This window comes from Dendrobates tinctorius, unplaced genomic scaffold (assembly GCF_039654945.1).
Source record: "Dendrobates tinctorius isolate UK_male_01 unplaced genomic scaffold, ASM3965494v1 ptg000075l, whole genome shotgun sequence".
NCBI classification, from domain to species: domain Eukaryota; kingdom Metazoa; phylum Chordata; class Amphibia; order Anura; family Dendrobatidae; genus Dendrobates; species Dendrobates tinctorius.
Window position 1 is genome coordinate 51,868,376 of NW_027361743.1, and position 21,535 is coordinate 51,889,910.

The following is a 21,535-nucleotide window of genomic DNA, read 5'->3' on the forward strand; positions in this document are numbered from 1 at the left end:
ATTCTGACATTGTTTTCTCATAACATCTTGTACTTCATGATAGTGGTAAAATTTCTTTGATATGACTTGCGTTTATTTGTGAAAAAATGGAAATTTGATGAAAATTTTGCAATTTTCCAACTTTGAATTTTCATGCCCTTAAAACAGAGAAATGTCACCCAAAATAGTTAATAATTAACATTTCCCATGTGGGCAGGAGACAGTGTGATACCCGCTATGTTTACAATTCATCTTTTGGCTACAATCTATATGTAGTTAACTCCTTGTATGATGGATCCATGTGGGGTGTTTGTAGTCTACATATTTGTCTAATGACTTCAAATGATTTTGATTACTTCACATGGAGGTTTTTCTTATATTGATCTGCATATGTATGGATCCCTGATCTTGTTCCGGGTTTCCACCTGTCTTTACCGCCCTGGCTAATGCGGCTATTGCCTGCCACTTTTTAGCCCGTATGTCTGTCAAATGATTTGAATTTTGATATAAATAAACTTTTGCAATATATATATATCTATTTGGACTTTGCACTGTGGGTCTTTTTGTGGTGTTCCTTATTGATATGCAGTGTGTCTTACACTGTCCTAGTATATAGACTAGTGGTACTATATAAACAGTTTTCTGTTATTTACGACACTAAAATATGATATTCTACTATCATAATGCTGTACCTTACTAGTTTTATGTGTTTTTCTCTTCTCCCATATATGCATAGCGCACGGCACAGCTCGGAAGGGAAGGAGCACCGTTTGACTTTTCAATACAAGATTGGCTGGAATTGAGATCGGATGCCATGTCGCGTTTGGAGAGCCCCTGATGTGCCTAAACAGTGGAAACCCCCCAAAAATGACACCATTTTGGAAACTAGACCTCCTAAGAAACTTATCTCGATGTGTGGTGAGCACTTTGAACCCCTAAGTGCTTCACAGAAGTTTATAATGTAGAGCCAAAAAAATAAAAAAAATCTTATTTTTTTTCACAAAAATGATCTTTTCGCCCCCAATTTTTTATTTTCCCAAGGGTAACAGGAAAAATTGGACCATAAAAGTTGTTGTGCAATTTGTTCTGAGTATGCTGATACCCATATGTCAGGGTAAACCACTGTTTGGGCACATGGTAGAGCTCGGAAGAGAAGGAGCATCGCTTGACTTTTTCACTGCAGAATTGGCTCGAATTGAGATCAGACGCATGTCACATTTGGAAATCCTCTGATGTGCCTAAACAGTGGAAACCCCCCCAATTCTAACGCCAACCCTAACCCCAACACACCCCTAACTCTAATCCCAACCATAACCAAAACACTTCCCTAACCCTAATCCCAACCCTAACCCTAATCCTAACTTTAGCCCCAATCCTAACTTTAGCCCTAACCCTAACTTTAGCCCCAACCCTAACTTTAGCCCCAACCCTAACCCTAACTTTAGCCCCAACCCTAACCCTAAAAATAAACCCTTTTTTTAATTTATTATTTTTTCCTTAACTAAGGGGGTTATAAAGGGGGGTTTGATTTACTATTTATGGCGGGTTTTTATAGCGGTTTTTTATGTTTGGCCACTGTCACACACTAAAAGACGCTTTTTATTGCAAAAAATAGTTTTTGCATCACCACCTTTTGAGAGCTATAATTTTTCCACATTATGGCCCACAGAGTCATGTGAAGTCTTGCTTTTTATGGACGAGTTGACGTTTTTATTGGTACCATTTTCGGGCATGTCTGTCATCCCCTGAGGATGAAGTAATTTTTACTTCGAAACGTGTTGGAATAAAACATCAATCTTTCATCTCAACTGGAATTGTGTCTATTGTTAAGCAGCGCACGAAGTCCATAAAAAAGTTCCATAGGTTTTGATATTTTCGGGCACATGACATTCTTTGATCACTTTTTATTCCAATTTTTGGGAGGCAGAATGAACAAAAACCAGCAATTCATGAATTTCTTTTGGGGGGGGCATTTATATCGTTCCGCGTGTGGTAAAATAGATAAAACAGTTTTATTCTTTGGGTCAGTATGATGACAGCGATACCTCATTTATTTTTTTATGTCTTGGCGCTTTTATACAGTAAAAACTATTTTTTAGAAAAAATAATTATTTTTGCATCGCTTTATTCTGAGAGCTATAACCTTTTTATTTTTCCGGTTATGGAGCTAAATGGCAACTTGTTTTTTGCGGGATAAGATTACGTTTTCAGCGGTGCCATGTTTATTTATATCTATCTTTTTGATCGTGTGTTATTCCACTTTTTGTTCGGTGGTATGATGATAAAGCATTGTTTTTTTGCTATTTTTTTAATGGTGTTCATTAAAGGGGTTAACTAGTGGGACAGTTTTATAGGTTAGGTTATTACGGACACGGCGATACTAAATATGTGTACTTTTATTGTTTAGATTTTTTATTCAAATATTGATTTAATGATGGAATAAATATTGATTTTTTTATTATTATTTTTTATTATTTTAAAAATATTTTTAAAATTATTATTTTTTTTTAAATTTCATTCTTACTTTTACACTGTGTCCCACTATGGGACATTCATTTTGTGCAGGCTGATCGCTTATATGGCATGCAGATCTGCATACCATATAAGCTGTTAGCGCTGCAAGGATTTGTCACTAACCTCAGAGACTTCCTGACATGCATTGCGCATGACAGGAGGTCTCAGAGCTCTGGTAACCCGGATGTCGTCGTGATGACATCAGGTTACCATGGGAGTTATCGGGACCCCGTGTCATGCCGCAGTGTCTCCGATCCAAATGCAGAGGGGCTGTCACAGCTGACAGCCCCTCTGCCTGCTCCCGGAATGCTGCAATCATGTTTGATCGCAGTGTTCCAGGGGTTAAAGTGCCGTAAGCGATCTGTGACCCCTCCTGGCACTTAGTGCCGGGTGTCAGCTGTGAGAATAAGCTGACACCCGGCCGTGATCAGCTGCGCTCCCCCCGTGAGCGCGGCTGATCGCATATGACTTACTATCCTGTCCATGGGCATTAAGGCCCAGGGCACATGGACGGGATAGTGTGTCATATGTCAGAAAGGGGTTAACAAGTGCAAGAAAAATCCAAAAACATTAATGCGTGCTATGAAAGAGAAATAGTGTAACAAATGCGGTAACAATGTAAAATCAAGGGATATAAGGAACTAAATGACACCACAAAGATGTAGGGTCCGAACAATAGCAAAAAAGTAGAGAATATTTCTTAAAGCAGGGATAAGTATGATCACACTTACAAAGTCAAAGTGCTATAGCGTATGTGGTGTAATGACCACTGTGTCCACTAGGGGGCGTTGTGTGGATGTCCCAGGAGAACGGATGAGTGGCAGAATCCTGAAGGATAGTTATGTATCTCAAAGTGGGTGGCTTTGAGATGGAGACTTGTGTATGTGTGATCAGCAATATCATTGCTGAGGTGTTGTTTCTAAGTATAAGGGAGAAGTCTTCAGGTAACTAGAGAGATGGGCAGGTTCTGGTTACCTACAAATCCACCCAGGGGTGTGTCTGATAACGCCTATAGTAAAAGGCTATGTGAGTATGTTAAGGACCTGTGATGAGGTAATAGCCATGTGACCCGATGGGCGTGGCTACAGACCATATATGGTGGCCAGGGTAGGTCACCTGGTGTGAATGCTGGGACCTGATTGGTCCAGTTTGGAAGGTCCTGTGAGGAGAAGGATCTCCTCACTAACAGCCTGTGGAGCGGCTGTGTGAGCAATGGTGATGTGTGCCTGAGTGCTCCCTGGAGGGAACTAACGTATGCGATGGTGAAGCCGCATAAGGAACCCTGACGGGTGAGATAATGATGAGGCTGAATAGCCTATATAATGGACGCTATGCTGATATGAACTTTGTGGTTTATGCTGAATAATAAACCTCACAGACTGATATGGTTTTATGGAAAGCCCGTACCGGATGTGATTTATTTGCTGCCAAGCGAGTGTCCCCCAACCTTGAATGACAGCGCTACCTCACACGTACTACAACAGGGAGTTAGGGACTCATCCGACATGGAAAATTTCACCTGAAAATGTTCATCCATACTTAAATCCCTTGGCTTTAATTTTATTACTAAAGTTGCTGTATTGTTTTCTCCTTAAAGAAGAACTCACATGTGTACTTACAATTGCTCATTTTGCCTTTCTCCCCTGCTAATTCTCTTTTCTCTGCTCTATAGAGAGACAGGAAGTCTGTTTTCCCTGCATGAGTCACCCTAAGCAAGCTGCTCCACTCCTTTCACCTGAAAATCTTCTTCCAGACTTATATCCCTTGGCGTTTATTACTATATTTGCTGTATTATTTTCTCCTTTGAAGAAGCATTCACATCAAAGTGTTTATCCACTTAATATATTGCAATCCTCATATTATATAGCAGTGTGTCCTTAGAATTGCTCATTTTGCCTTTCTACCCAGATAATTCTTCCATTTTCTCTGCTCTACATAGAAACAGGAAGTCTCTTTTCCTTGCATGAGTCATCTCTCTCTTCAACTCCTGAGCCAGCTGCTCCACTCCTTCCCCCTGCAAAGGACATTGCAGTGATGACTCACGCAGGGAAAATAGACTTCCAGCTTAGTCTGAAAAGTTACTTATTATTACTAAGGTATTGTTACACTTCAATTCAACGGCTGTGTGATGGAATGTGCATATTGATATATAACCCCTATAGAATTAAGCACATATAATTGCATTCTTTGAAGTTTTTTTTACACATATATCTAATATATCTATTTTTGTTATTATTTCTCCATCTTGCAAAAATCTTTTTATTGTAGAATCTGTCGAGGGCTGTGACTTGACCTTGATGTCATCAGTATAACACATTGGGTTACTCATTACTGTCAAGCCGCTCACTGTAATTTCTAAAGTACACAGCAAATGAGAGAAATTGTTTCTTGTACAGTTGATTTTTAATGCCTTTATTTGTTAAATGGAAGAACAGTTTCTGGCACACAGTTTTCTAATTTACATACTCCAGAATTAATTACGATAAAATATTTAGAGGAGATATTATTCTGGCTCTTAATATTCATGATTAATGTGAACAATTTCCCATCGCATAAAGGAAATAATTGCCAGCTGGATAACACATTCTCCTAACTATCTCCCTGCAGCCGTGGACTCCAAGAGGCTTCAAAGACAAATGAAGAAGAAAAACAAGGACCCAATGTTACACAAATATATGAAGTAGTTAAGTATATGGAGCAGCATGGACTGACCTACTATGTGCACTTACTAATCTGAGCTGCGGCTACTGACATGGAACAGAGATTTACTGTGTGTTATTTTACCAGCCTGTAGCAATGAATGGTTTGCTCACAGAATTGCCAGACATAATACTTGCTTGGGCAGGAGAACAGTAGACATTTACCAGGAAGGTGAGTACTGGAATCTATATGGGGGAATCTGGACAGATGCCACCTTTGGGTTTTGTTTTTGACGTCATCTATAGCCATAGGTTTCATGTTATAGAATCAGTGGCGGATAGTCCCACTAGCCTGTAGACACAATCTGTAATGCTAGCCATATACATGAGATAGCTGCCAGATGAATGTCTGTTCAATAGTCAGCTATCGCTCTTGAATTCTGTATACAACTGAGTGCTTGGTCGAATGTTTATGTATTTTCTACAGTGAGATAGGAAAAACACTTCTAGACAGCTTTAGGAGAGTCGTTTCATAGCTGGAAGCAAAAAGACCAGGCGTTGAAATTCCAACTGTGATCCCCCACCCCAACATTTTACCCTTGTAGCCTTGGTCTGTGCTTAGAAGATGACTTTAGTGTAGTTAATCATTGGGTTTTCTTGTAGCTTGGTCTTTTCCTTAGGCTGGGGTCACACCACCATTGAATACGGATGAGTGCTATGTGAGAAAACATCGCATAGCACTCGGACCAGTGTTATTCTATGGGGCAGCTCACATCATCGTACTTTTTCTCAGGCGTATTTGACGTGCGTGTAAAATCGCAGCATGCTGCGATTGTACGCATGTATCCTCTGAGATACTCCAATGCAAGTCTATGGTTGCGAGAAAAACTCAGACATCACATGGACCATTTGTCTAGCTTGCGACAAATACGCACACAGTTTCCCCATTTCAGCCCATTAAGCCATTAAATTCAATGGGGAAAATCAGTGAGAAATGTAAAGCCATACGCATGTCATGCGGATACATAGGTGCGAGAAAATCACATCATCGCATTGCAAATGCATTACACATGGATGACCTTGAGGAGAACACTTGAGCGACTCTTGGCAGGGAGACTCGGACAGATTTTCCATACGTTAAGTGTGACGCCGGCCTTAAACTAAAACTCTCACCTTTTTCATGGCAAGCAGAAACTTTCCCAGTGAACCATATCAGAATTTACCTAGATATCTAAACAGTAATCTTCGTCTTTACAGGCATATTGTACAGGTGCATAAAGATAAAACGCTTTGCGTTATTATTAGTAAAGTAAAAGTCAGATTTTTTTTCTATGAAAATACTACAAAAATAATGAAAAACAATTATAAGATTTTATATAGTTTTTAAAAGTAAAAATCATCAATAAAACCATGTTCATAATTGGTATCCCTGTAATTGGAAAACCCTGTACAATGCTGTCATATTGCTTATTATGATTGGTAAATTGCGTAAAAAAATTAGTGAGATTGTTTTCTTCCTCCATTACACCCATAGCAAAACTTAATACAAATGTAACATTTACATATGTGTATAATGCAAAACAGTGCTTAAAAAACTACAGCTAGCCTAACACAAAAAAATAGACCTCATAAAATAAAGCTTACTTAAAAATAAAAAAGTTATGGCTGTTGCAAACTATGGGTATGATTCGTTAACGTAGAAATCTGGTGTAAACATCATAATAAGTCCCAAGTCTCAGCCAGTTGCCACAAATGGACATAGTATGGGTGTGGTAGGGCATAGTTAGGCCCGTCCATCAAATTAATCATTTTAGTGGTGTGTCTTCATACACGTATACCAGTCTCCAACTTACATACAGTACATTTCTGGCGACGGAACGCGTTGTGTAACAGATGCACCTAATTCATTAAGAAGTGCATGACGCTTAACGAATCAGATGACTGTACACCAGTGAGTGCCTCATTAAGACTGGCATGCACTATGCTAATAGAATTGTCTTAAAAATGTAAAAAGTGAATAAACAGTAGCCTGGCCATCGCAAAAAGAGCACCAGAAAAAATATCACAGTCTATAACACATCCCTATCCATAGATGTGTTATTTTATACATGTGTGTGCATGTTTGTGCTAACAAGCAGGGGTGTGGCTCCTCCTTTTTGGGCTGGCCATTTTGTCTACATAGCTTTTTTTATGTAGCTTTTTTGGGCAGGTTTCTGAACAGTCGTGTCTGGATCCTGCTGTGTCCCCAATTATATTGAGATCTGCTGACACGTAGAGAAGTTTAATGCTAGAGATACGACCATCCCGATTGGGTACATCTTGTCGCGGAGGGATGACTTTTTCACTTTTTTGATCGAAACAGTCTCAACCTAGTACCCCATGGTATTTACTGCACATGTACTATTACTATGTAATTATTTACCTACTACAGGGCATTTAGAATCATAGAATCATAGAATTGTAGAGTTGGAAGGGACCTCCTGGGCCATCTGGTCCAACCCCCTGATCAAAGCAGGATTCCCTAAATCATCCCAGTCAGATGTCTGTCCAGCCTCTGTTTGAAGACATCCATTGGAGGAGAACTCACCACTTCTCGTGGGAGCCTGTTCCACTCATTGATCACTCTAACTGTCAAAAAGTTTTTTCTAATATCTAATCTGTGTCTCCTCCCATTCAGTTTCATCCCATTGCTTCTAGTCTTTCCTTGTGCAAATGAGAATAAAGTTGATCCTTCTACAATGTGACAGCCCTTTAGATATTTGTAGACAGCTATTAAGTCTCCTCTCAGTCTTCTCTTTTGCAAACTAAACATTCCCAAATCCTGCAACCTTTCCTCATAAGACAGGGTTTGCAGACCGGTCACCATTCTGGTCGCTCTTTTCTGAACTTACTCCAGTTTGTTGATGTCTTTTTTAAAATGTGGTGCCCAAAACTGGACACAATATTCCAGATGAGGTCTGACCAAAGAGGAGTAGAGGGAAATAATGACTTCATGTGATCTAGACTGTATGCTTCTGTTAATACATCCTAGAATTGCATTTGCCTTTTTTGCTGCTGCATCACACTGTTGACTCATATTCAGTCTGTGATCTATTAGTATACCCAAGTCTTTTTCACATGTGCTGTCACTTAGCCCTATTCCTCCCATTCTGTATATGCTTTTTTCATTTTTATTGCCCAGATGTAGTACTTTGCATTTCTCCCTGTTAAAAACCATTCTATTAGTTGCTGCCCACTTCTCCAGTTTATTTAAATCTTTTTGAATCCTCTCTCTCTCTTCTCTAGTATTAGCTATCCCTCCTAGCTTTGTGTCATCAGCAAATTTAATTAGTTTACCCTCAATTCCTTCATCTAAATCGTTGATAAAGATGTTGAACAATACAGGGCCCAGGACAGAGCCCTGTGGTACCCCACTTGAAACATTCTTCCAACTGGATGTGCAGCCATTTACGACCACTCTTTGGGTCCGATCACTAAGCCAGTTATGAATCCACCTAACAGTTGCCTTGTCCATTTCATACTTAGTCATTTTTTCAATAAGGATTGTATGAGAGACTTTGTCAAATGCTTTGCTGAAGTCAAGATATACTATATCTACAGCATTTCCTTGATCCACCCAATCAGTGATACCGTCATAGAAGGAAATTAAGTTAGTCTGACATGACTTATTAGTTACAAACCATGCTGACTCTGTTTAATCACTTCATTCTTATCCAGGTATTGACATACATGTTGTTTAATAATTTGTTCAAAGATCTTTCCTGGTATAGAAGTCAGACTCACCGGCCTATAGTTGCCTGGGTCCACCTTCTTCCCTTTTTTGAAGATAGGAATAACATTTGCTCTTCTCCAGTCTTCTGGCACTTCTCCTGTTCTCCAAGAATTTTCAAAGATTATGGAGAGGGGTTCAAAAATTTCTTCTGCTATCTCCTTCAGTACTCTGGGGTGTAATTCATCTGGACCTGGAGACTTGAATTCATTTAGGTTAGCTAAGTGTTTCCTCACTATCTTTCTGTTTATAGATATCCTGGATTCTTCTATTCCCTTAATAGGACAGTGAAGAACAGTTGATGTTTCTGAGAGAAAACAGATGCAAAATAGGAATTTAAAAGTTCAGCCTTCTCAGCATCCTGTCTTACCATTTCATCATTTTCATCCTGTAAAAATCCTATAGCATCTTTGACTTTTCTTTTACTTTTGACATATCCCCAAAATCCTTTATTATTGTTTTTGACATCTCTTGCAAGCCTCAATTCATTTTCAGCTTTAGATAATCTGATTTGTGCCCTGCAGGTTCTGCAGACAGCATTATATTCTTCTTTAGATATGCCTCCCTCTTTCCATTTTATAAACATTTTTTTCTTCCTTTTTAGCATGTGCTTAAGTTCTGTGTTCATCCATCCTGGTTTTCTTAAATGCTTCCTATTCTTCCCTCTTTTCGGAATTGTTAACAAATGTGCTTTGAGAATTTCATTTTTCAAGATTTCCCATCCTTCCTGGACCTGTTTGTCTTTAAGGATATCCAGCCATTGGATCCCTCCAATTCTCTTTCTGAATCCCTGAAAATCTGCCTTTCTGAAATCTAACCTTGATGTCTGAGTCTTCACAGGTCTTCCGCCTCTAGTTATCCAAAATTCTAAAATAGCATGGTCGCTACCTCCTAGGGTCCCAGCCACTTTTACCTCCTCAACCATTTCCTCCCTGTTTATAAGGATTAGATCCAAGGTAGCAGTTCCCCTTGTTTTCTCCCCTACCTTTTGGAAGATAAAGTTGTCAGCAAGAGAGGATAAGAATTTCCTTGACCTGTTAGTTTTGCCTGAGAGAGATTCCCAACAAATGTCTGGATAGTTGAAATCTCCCATGACAACTATGTCATATTTTTTGGAGAACTTGGCCATTTGATGCATAAAGAGTTCATCCATATCTTCAGCTTGCACAGGCGGCCTGTAGTAAATGCCTACAATGGTGTCCTTTCCATTGTTCTGTCCTTGTATTCTTACCCAAACAGTTTCCACAGAACTCCCGGTCTCTGAAGCTTCAATCTCTGTGCAGATATACGCGTTTCTAACATACAATGCGACACCCCCTCCTCGTTTATCAAGTCTGTTTCTTGCAAATAAGTTGTATCCTTCTAGTCTTGTATTCCAATCATGTGTATTGTCCCACCAAGTTTCAGTGATTCCAATGACATCATATTTCTTTTCCTGTGTTAGTAGTTCCAATTCTCCTTGTTTGTTGCCCATGCTTTGTGCATTAGTATAGAAACATTTTAGTTTGTGATTGGTTTCTCTTTCTCCAATATTTTTATTAATTAGATTCTTTTGTCTTTGTTCTTCCTTTCCACTTCTAATTGTAGAGTTCTCAATAGCATTTGTCAGGTGTATGGCTTTTTCTGGTCTTTTGCTTCCCTTCCCATGTTGTTCTAGTTTAAAGCTCTCCTTACAAGTGTAGCAAGGCGACTTCCAAATACATGCTTTCCAGTCTTCGTAAGGTGCACCCCATCTCTAGCAAGTAGTCCATCGTATAAGTAATTCACTCCGTTATCCAGAAATCCAAATCGTTGCTGACGGCACCATCGACGTAGCCAGTTGTTCACCTGCAGAATCTTATTCCACCTCCTTGTTCCATGGCCATCCACTGGGAGGATGGAAGAGAAGACCACCTGCGCTCCCAGTTCTTTCACTTTCTTGCCTAAGTCTTCAAAGTCTCTGCAGATGGTTTCCAGGTCATTTCTTGCGGTGTCATTTGTCCCCACATGTAGTAGCAGGAATGGGTAGTCATCTGTAGGTCTGAAGAGTCCTGATATCCTGTCAGACACATCTTTAATTTTTGCACCTGGAAGACAGCACATTTCTCTTGAAGTTATATCCGGTCTGCAGATAGCGGCCTCTGTTCCTCTCAACAGGGAATCCCCCATGACCACCACTCTCCGTTTCTTCTTCACAACATTTTTCTTTCTCCATCCAGGAGGACTCTGAAGGCGTACAAGGTTGCTGTTTGTTGGCAAAGTCTTATCCGGATGTATTTCTTCATCGTTTTCCTGCGTGAGAGCCTGGTACTGGTTTCTGAGCAGTATGGGTGCTGACTGCCTCCTGATCCTCCTGCTTCTCTGGGTCACATGTCTCCATTCCTCTGTTTCTTCAGGTGCACTTCGAATTTCTTCTCTTTCTGTAACATGAAGAGATAATTCTGCTCTGTCCAAGAACTCTTCATCTTCCTTAATGATCTTCAACGTAGCTAACTTCTCTTCGAGATTTTGCAACTTTTCCTCCAACAGGGACACAAGCTTGCATTTGTGGCATGTGGAGTTTGGCTTTTCCACTGGTAAGTCTGTGAACATGTAGCAAGAAATGCAGCTCACCAAATGGCTCCTGGCCTCTTCCATCTTGAGATTTCTTAAAAACGATGAAAGATGAGCCAAAATTCGCACGCCGAATCATTGAGCTTGCGGAGACTCTTCACTTATCCCAGAAGGCACTGGGAATATGCAAATGATCTCCTCAAGACTCTTCCCCTGGTTTTCCGATTTCCTCTTTTCAGCTGCAACGGCCAAAACCCAGTGATCGTTGAGCTTGCGGAGACTCTTCACTTATCCAGAAAGCACTGGGAATATGCAAATGATCTCCTCAAGACTCTTCCCCTGGTTTACTCATTTTGTTTTTTATCTTAGGTTCTGTCTGTTGTATGGCCACAGTGTGAATGTGCACCTATATATTACACCATTTCATCATATGTTCTGGCTCATTTATTTGTATCTTTGTGCTATGTACTGTATATATTTTGTACTAGTGTTTTTGCACTAACTGGAGTGCTGGTAAAGATTACATAATCATATAAATTACTTTCAGAAATGATAGCAGTAGTTGCATTATCTTGGCGGGTTTAGAATTTTAATTTCCTTAGGGCATTTTTAAAAAAAAAAAAATATCTTTTGGTGCAATAAGACAATATCCTGGGGTTTACAATAACTTTTGCAAAATCAATATTTTGGTGCAACTTTCCAAAAAAACACAGAGCATGAATACACCTGAGACTCAAAAATATATTAATTCACTTTTCCCCAAGGAATTACACAACAAGATCTTGTGTACAGAAAAAAGAGTGCTTTCTTAAAAAAAGCCTAAAAAAAATAGCAAAAACAAATTTAAGAAAACAGGAACCACCGTAATACAAAATTAGTCCTTTACAATAGGGTATAAAAATGAGTGCCACTGCAAAGTTTAAATGGATATATTAATATTTTACATTGTCAATATTATTCTTGGAGTGGAAGAAAACTGTTGTTCTGCCCTTAGTATTATTCACACTTACTAAGTGAAAAACAAGACTAATAGAGTTTCCAGCTCATGTTCATGTCTCATTCAGTCTTTGCTTTGATTTACTATGATTTACTAGTTAGTTTATTTCACTGTATTTTTATTGTTCATTTAAGGCAAACACGTTTTCCTAGAGAACATGTCAGAAAGGAAATTACTATAAATGTTCCGCATTATGTAACAAGTTTAAAAACAGCAAACAGGATGCTGGGTTACTTGATAATAGATGTACACTGCAGGTCAGAGGAAATACCTACTGGAAGCGCTGTTTACATTTAGTTCACCGCGCTGCCATAAAAATATAGTAGCATTACTGTGAAATTAATGCTTGTTAAAACAAATTGTATGATTTTGAGTAACTCAATCAATGGAAAAAGACACGTAGAAAAGATTCTCTGAAATTAGCTTTATTGTCTGAAAATCTTGAGATAAGCCAAGTAACTTTACGTCAAGGGTATCTGTATAATAGGGCATATAACAGCTGTTTTGGGGTTTTTAGAGAGTGGAGACCCACTTAGGTTGATACACCCCACCTCATGAAGAAAACCCCTGACCCTATTGCCCATCATGGCATAGAGGCTGCTGTGTAATACTATGCAGGTATGTGCAGGCGATCCGGAACAGGCAGCGCTTTGGATGCAGCACATGGTCGATGCGACCAAAGCGCTGTCTACTATTGAACGCAGGTGAATCCACATATGATCACTGAACTGGGCAGATTCACCTCATCCAATATATTGTGTGGTGTAGTAACCACTAAGTCCGCTAGTGGGCGCTGTGTGGATGTCCCAGGAGAAAGGATGAATGGCAGAATATGGAATAGCCGTTATGTATCCCAAAATGGGTGGCTTTGGGATGGAGACTTATGTGTTGTTCAGCAATGATATTGCTGACGTGTTGTTTCAATGTGTAAGGGAGAAGCCTCCAGGTAACTAGCAGTTTCTTGGGCTTGCCAGGGGGTATTTTGTTTCTCATAAAGGGATTTCTCAGCTCTTTCTGGGAGATAAATGTGGCGATAATTATTGGGCATATTGAAATCCTTTACTCTTACACAGGATAAGATGCTTCTAGCAACTTATTCCTCTCTCCTCATTCATAAAGCTTCTATGTCAAGCTGAATATGCATATTTCTGGTTTATGATTTATGGTATAGAGTGAAGGAAATTATTACTTGATTCCTTGCTGATTTTGTAAATTTGCCCACTAACAAAGACATGAACAATCTATAATTTTAAGGGAAGGTTAATTTTAACATTGAGAGATAGAATATCAAAAATAAAATCCAGAAAATCACATTGTATAAATTACATACATTTATTTGCACTTTTCAGTGAGAAATAAGTATTTGATCCCCTACCAACCATTAGCAGGTGCAGGTGCCATGAAAGGTCAGAGAGGCTCAGCACCTGTGCACTGCAGTGCTTTACTCTGCCCTCAACAGGGAACAGAAGAACGCCTGTTATGACCCCGGAGCGATGAAGCAAGCAGCAAGGCGCCGTCGAAAGAAGATGGGAGGCGCCAGACCCAGACCTGCGACACTCATCGGACCCGGACCGCACCAGACTGCCCCTGGGTGAGTATAATAAAACTGTTTTTTTTTCTCTTTCAGGTTAGATAGGGGGCTTATCTACAGTGTTACAGAATGCTGTAGATAAGCCCCAAAAGGCAGTGGCAGCAGCTAACAGCGGAAAAACGAGCTGACAGGTTCCATTTAATCCCATAGAAAACTTATGGAGGGAGATGAAGCTTCGAGTTGCCAAGCGACAGCCTCAAAATCTTAATGATTTAGAGATGATCTGCAAAGAGGAGTGAACCAAAATTCCTCCTGACATGTGCGCAAACTCATCATCAACTACAAAAAGTCTTGTTTGCCAAGGAGATAAAATACTTATTTCTCACTGCAAAATGCAAATAAATTTATATAATTTATACAATGTGATTTTCTGGATTTTATTTTTGCTATTCTATCTCTCAATGTTAAAATTAACCTACCCTTAAAATTATAGGCTGTTCATGTCTTTGTCAGTGGGTAAACTTACAAAATCAGAAAGGGATCAAATACTTATTTCCTTCACTGTATATGGTTGGGATAAGGGACATAGCTGTCAGCAAACAAGAATTTGGCCGATTCCAATCTAAGATGTATGGCCAGCTTTAAAACCAGTCCACAGTTTATACAACATTAGCAAACAAGGGTAGCATATTTCTAGGGGGATATCGTAATGTACAGCATCAAAAGGGGTTTCATTTTTTGCCAGACTTTAATTTGAAATTAGACAAAAAACTAAAGTAAGAGTCTTTAGAGTGTTAGGGTAGGTAATGGAAAAGAACCTCTCCACAGGTCAGGTGCTCTGAAATAACATCTTAACCCCTTCACCCCCAAGGGTGGTTTGCACGTTCATGACCGGGCCAATTTTTACAATTCTGATCACTGTACCTTTATGAGGTCATAACTCTGGAACGCTTCCATGGATCCCGGTGATTCTGACATTGTTTTCTCGTGACATATTGTACTTCATGTTAGTGGTAAAATTTCATTCAAATAACTTGCGTTTATTTGTGAAAAAAATGGAAATTTGGCGAAAATTTTGAAAATTTCGCAATTTTCCAACTTTGAATTTTTATGCCCTTAAATCACAGAGATACAGCACACAAAAAACTTGATAACTAACATTTCCCACATGTTTACTTTACATCAGCACAATTTTGGAACCAAAATTTTTTTTGTTAGGAAGTTATAAGGGTTAAAAGTTGACCAGCGATTTCTCATTTTTACAACACCATTTTATTTTTAGGACCACATCACATTTGAGTTCACTTTGAGGGGTCTATATGATAGAAAATACCCAAAAGTGACACCATTCTAAAAACTGCACCCCTTAAGGTGCTCAAAACCACATTCAAGAAGTTTATTAACCCTTTAGGTGCATCACAGGAATTTTTTTGAATATTTAAAAAAAAGGAACATCTAACTTTTTTCACAAAAAAAATACTTCAGGTTCAATATTTTTTATTTTACCAAGGGTAACAGGAGAAATTGGACTGCAAAAGTTATTGTGCAATTTGTCCTGAGTACGCTGATACCTGATATGTGGGGGGGGAACGACTGTTTCGGCGCATGGCAGAGCTCAGAATGGAAGGAGCGCCGTTTGACTTTTTCAATGCAAAATTGGCTGGAATTCAGATCGGACGCCATGTCACGTTTGGAGAGTCCCTGATGTACCTAAACAGTGGAAACCCCCTACAAGTGACCCCATTTTGGAAACTAGACCCCCCAAGGAACTTATCTAGATATTTGGTGAGAACTTTGAACCCACAAGTGCTTTACAGAAGTTTATAACGTACAGCGGTACAATTAAAAATCATATTTTTTCCACAAAAATGATCTTTTCACCCCAATTTTTATTTTCCCAAGGGTAACAGGACCCTAAAAGTTATTGTGCAATTTGTCCTGAGCACGCTGATACCCCATATGTGGGGGTAAACCACTATTTGGGCGCATGGCAGAGCTCGGAAGGGAAGCAGCGCCATTTGACGTTTTTGGCTGGAATTGAGATCGGACACCATGTCGCGATTGGAAAACCCCTGATGTACCCAAACAGTGGAAACCCCCCACAAATGACACCATTTTGTAAACTAGACCCCCCAAGGAACTTATCTAGATGTGTGGTGAGCACTTTGAACCCCCAAGGGCTTCACAGAAGTTTATAATGCCCGGGCATGAAAATAAAAAAATCGTATTTTTTCCACAAACATGATCAATTAGTCCCCAATTTTTTTATTTTCCCAAGGGTAACAGGAGAAATTGGACCCCAAAAGTTGTTGTCCAATTTGTCATGAGTACGCTGACACCCCATATGTGGGAGAAAACTACTGTATGGACACACGTCGGGGCTCGGAAGGGAAGCAGTGACATTTTGGAATGCAGACTTTGATGGAATGGTCTGCGGGTGTCATGTGCGTTTGGAGAGCCCCTGATGTACCTAAACTATTGAAACTCCCCACAAGTGACCCCATTTTCAACACTAGGCCCCCCACGGAACTTATCTAGATGTGTGGTGAGCACTTTGAACCCCCAAGTGCTTCACAGAAGTTTATAACGCTCAGGCGTGAAAATAAAAAAATCCTTTTTTTCCACAAAAATGGTATTTTTGCCCCCAATTTTTTATTTTCCTAAGGGTAACAGGAGAAATTGGACCCTAAAAATTGTTTTGCAATTTGACCTGAGTAGGCTGATACTCTATATGTGGGGGTAAAACACTGTTTGGGCGCATGGCAGAGCTTGGAAGGGAAGGAGCACCATTTGACTTTTTCAACTCAGAATTGGCTGGAATTGAGATCAGACTCCATGTTGCATTTGGAGAGCACCTGATGTGCCCAAACAGTGGAAACCCACAATTCTAACTCCAACCCGAACCCCAACACACCCCTAACCCTAATCTCAGCCCTAACCCTAACCCTAGCCCTAACCCTAGCCCTAACCCTAACCCTAGCCCTAACCCTAATGGAAAAATGGAAATAAATACATTTTTTTATTTTATTATTTTTCACTAACTAAGGGGGTGATAACGGGGGGTTTGATTTACTATTTATGGCAGTTTTTATGTTTGGCGGCTGTCACACGCTAAAAGACGCTTTTTATTGTAAAAATAGTTTTTGCATCACCACATATTGAGAGCTCTCTTTTTTCCGTATTTTGACCCACCGAGTTATGTCAGGTCTTATTTTTTGCGGGACGAGTTGTCGTTTTTATTGGTACCATTTTTGGGCACGTGACATTTTTTGATCGCTTTTTATTCCGATTTTTGGGACGCAGAATGAACAAAAACCAGCGTTTCATGAATTTCTTTTGGGGGGGTGCGTTTACACCGTTCCGCATGCGATAAAATTGATAAAGCGGTTTTATTCTTTGGGTCAGTACGCTTACAGAGATACCTTATTTAGGTAGTTTTTTTATGTTTTGTCGGTTTTATGCAATGAAAACTATTTTATATAAAAAATAATTATTTTTGCATCGCTTTATTCTGTGAGCTATAACTTTTTTACTTTTTTGTGGATAATGCTGTGTGGCAGCTCGTTTTTTGCGGGACAAGATGACGTTTTCAGCGGTACCATGGATATTTATATGCGTCTTTTTGATCGCGCGTTATTACACTTTTTGTTTGGCGGTATGATAATAAATCATTTTTTGCTTCGTTTTTTATTTTTATTTTTTAAGGGGTTCGCTAAAGGGGTTAACTAATGGGACAGTTTTATAGGGCGGGTCGTTATGGACGCGGCGATACCTAATATGTGTACTTTTATTGTTTTGTTTTTTTTTTTATTTCTAAAAAATGGATTTGGGGGAATATTTTTTTTTTTTTTTCTAATTTATTTGGCAATTTTTTTTCAATTTATTTGAACACTTTTTTTATTTTTTTTTACTTTATTAAATAGTCCCAGGTGGGGCATCACTGTCCTGTGACAGATCGCTGATCTGTCACATCACAGATCACTGTGACAGATCAGCAATCTGTCACAGGCACTGCAGAAGGCTTCCTCATGCCTGCGCTTTGCAGGCACTAAGGAAGCCTGCTTCCTGCAGGCCCCCGAAGGCCCCCGTCGCCATCTTGGATTCAGGGGCCTGCAGGAAAGAAGCCCCCGGCAGCAGCGCTGCACATTGCGCTGCCGTGGGGGGCTCAGGGAAGCAAGGAGGGAGCCCCCTCCCTGCCGAAGCTTCCCTTTAACTCCCGGTACACCGCGATCGTGTTTGATCGCGGTGTACAAGGGGTTAACGTGTCGGGGGCGGTCCGTGACCGCCCCTGACACATAGTGCCGGGTGTCAGCTGTGATAATCAGCTGACACCCGTCCGCGATCAGCGGCGCTCACCACGTGGGCGCCGCTGATCGCGGTAGACGTACTATCCCGTCCATGGGCATAGGGGCCCGGGTCCCATGGACGGGATAGTACGTCTCATGTCAGGAAGGGGTTAAAATAAGTCGGGAGAGTAAAGGTTTGGGTCTCGCCTGGGACAAGTCATAGCTTTTGTTGTACACAGGACAGTGGTCCCCAGTAGGTAAAGCTAAGTTACTCTGATGCACAGCACAGAACAGACTAGAAGAGCTTTAGGTAGCCCCATTCATTGTTATAGAGCCCTTAAAACTATGTGTGCTTTCTTCTTTATTTTTTTCCACATTATAAATTTACCTTTAGATTTTGTCTTTATTTTAATGTGAAGGTGAAAAATATATTCGTTCCCAAGCTAGCTGTCTCCTCTACATGACATGTGGAATAAGGTGCTCTGGTTAGATGAGACCAATGTAGAACTTTTTGAGCTAAATGCAAAACGCTATGTATGGCAGAAAACTAACACTGCACATCACTCTGAAAACACCTTCCCCACCATTAAACATGGTGGTGGCAGTTTCATACTGTTTGGATGCATTTCTTTAACAGGGACAGGGAAGCTGGCCAGAGTTGATGGGAAATGGATGGAGCGAAATACAAGCCAATCCTGGAGGAAAACCTGTTTGAGGCAGCAAAACACTTGAGACTGGGGTGTAGGACAACAACCTTAAACATAATGCCATAGCTATAATGCATGGCTTAGATCAAAGCATATTCATGTGTGTGAATGGCACAGTCACAGTCCAGACCTAAATCCCATTAAGAATCTGTCAAAAATTGAAATTGCTGTTCACAAACGCCTCCATTCAATCTCACTGAGCGGGAGCGAGTGTGCAAGGAAGAACGGGCATTAATTTTATGCTCTAGTTGTACAAAGCTGGCAGAGACATTCCCCAAGAGACATTTGAAGTAATTGCTGCAAAACGTGGTCCTATAAAGTATTGTCTCGGGGGGGCTGAATACAAATGCACATCACAATTTTCAGATTTATACGTTTAAAATATTTATAAAACCATGCATACTAACTTTCTTTACACTTAACAGATACTTGCTACTTTGTGCTGGTATCACATAAAATCATGGTATAATAAAATCCCAATAAAATACATTTCAGTTTGTGGGTGTCAATTGAAGAAAATTGGAAAAGTTAAAGGGTATGAATACTTTTTCAAGGCACTGTATTGACCTCTTTCTCTCTCTATCTGCGTAGCGCTTTACATGTGTCATGGTATTAGTGCTATTTGCATGATCCAGGCCGTCTCTTCACTGTAAGTATAGCACCTCCAGTATTTACCTGCCATATCTGTAAAGTGAAACATGTAAGATTATTGCACAGCAAATATTCGGAAGTGGCTGCTCCTCTGTATTATATGATCAGCAAATATTGACCAATTTAGTGGCAGAGTGTAGGGTTGAGTATATACTTAGCACTTAGCAGCCAAGCCATTTCCTTTACAAACCGTCCTGACACAATGCAGTATAATCATATACTTGGAGTGGCTGCTAAATGTAAATGCTGCTGAACAACCTGTGGGCCTGATTAATGAAAAGTAGGCAGGACGCTATACACTCATGCCAATTTCGTAGTCAGCGCAGACCATGCTAATGTGCTGGCCTAGTGCACAAAATTGTAGCTATTGTTAACACAAGTAGTGCACTTTTCTACACTCAATCTTCTTTCTCGTGTCTTCCAGCTGTGAGAAGAAAACCATTGAGCTGATAAATTAGCTTCTTAGTAACCACTGATAAGCAGAAATTTTGCTGACACTTTCCATCATTACAATAATGACAACTGATCAATAAATTCTTGTAAACAAAACACCAGTATAAGCTACTTTCACACTAGCGTTTATTTGCGCTGCACTGCGTGCGCAGTCCAAACGCATACAAAAAACGCATCAAGCGTTTTGCATGCGTTTGCTTATTTTATGCGCATGCGTTTTAACCAGTTTGTAGCCATGTGAACTCTTAAAACGCATGCGTTTTTAAACGCTGACATGCGCATGTCCATGCGCATGCCAGCGTTCCCATAGACTATAATGTGATTTTTTTTGCGCATTCCATGCGCTTTTGTGCGCATGCATTTTTGACACTGGTTGGGAGCACAAAAAATGCAACAGGGTGCGTCCGGCGTGCCTAGGCGCACACTGGAAAAAAACGCATGCGCACAAAAATGCTTACAAACATTTACAAATGCTAGACCATGGGCACCCATATTAAGCATAGGGGCGCATTGCGCATGTGCATGTACGCGCACAATGCGCTGCACTAAAAAACGCTAGTGTGAAACCAGCCTAAGAAATCACATTCACCATCACAATAATGGTCTACTGCCTAATTATTTCTTGGGTGCATTGCCAGCAATGCAAAATTCAGAATACGTTTAGGCCACTGTAAATTATGTAAACGGGAACCTGTCAGATAAAAAGGGTATTTACCTACAACCATAGAGGTAATATGCAGATAAATACTATTTTACCAAATAGCAAGTCCAGCAGCAGGTGTAATGAGTACAGCACACTCACAATGCAGTAAGCACTGACTGCTCTAAATCCTCATGTCGCTCTGATGACTGGAAGCGAGCAGCTCCGGGATAATATAACTTCATTTTCTCCCTGCAGCTGCTTTTTCAATATACACTGTGTTCCAAATTATTATGCAAATTGGATTTAACTGTCATAAAGATGTAATTTTTTGTTTTTCAAATAAACTCATAGATGGTATTGTGTATCAGGGCTCTTTGGATCACTGAAATCATCTCAAACGCCTGTGATAATTAGTTTACCAGGTGAGCCCAATTAAAGGAAAACTACTTAAGAATGATGTTCCACATTATTAAGCAGGGCACAGGTTTCAAGGAATTTAGCAAAGAAAAAGGACCTCTCTGCTGCTGAAAAGCATCAAATAGTGCAATGCCTTGGTCAAGAGATGAAAACATTAGATATTTCCCAAAAACTTAAACGTGATCATCGTACTGTTAAGAGATTTGTGGTTGATTCTGAGCACAGACATGTTTGTGCTGATAAAGGCAGAATGTGGAAGGTTTCTGCCAGGCAAGTTCATCGGATTAAGATAGCAGCTGCTAAAAAGCCATTACAAACCAGCAAACAGATATTTAAAGCTACTGGTGCCTCTGGAGTCCCTCGAACCTCAAGGTGTAGGATCCTTCAAAGGCATGCTGTGGTGCATAAACCTACTAT

At 40.0% G+C, this 21,535-nt stretch overlaps 1 long non-coding RNA gene across 1 annotated transcript in view; it reads left to right on the top strand.

The window, feature by feature from the left end:
- The first annotated feature begins 5,081 nt into the window (after positions 1-5,081).
- The window catches only part of LOC141096636 (uncharacterized), a 61,744-nt gene continuing 45,290 nt past the window's right edge, over positions 5,082-21,535 (top strand). The window contains exon 1 of the long non-coding RNA XR_012233740.1: positions 5,082-5,364. This is a non-coding gene — a long non-coding RNA (uncharacterized lncRNA). The remainder of the gene's footprint in view (positions 5,365-21,535) is intronic.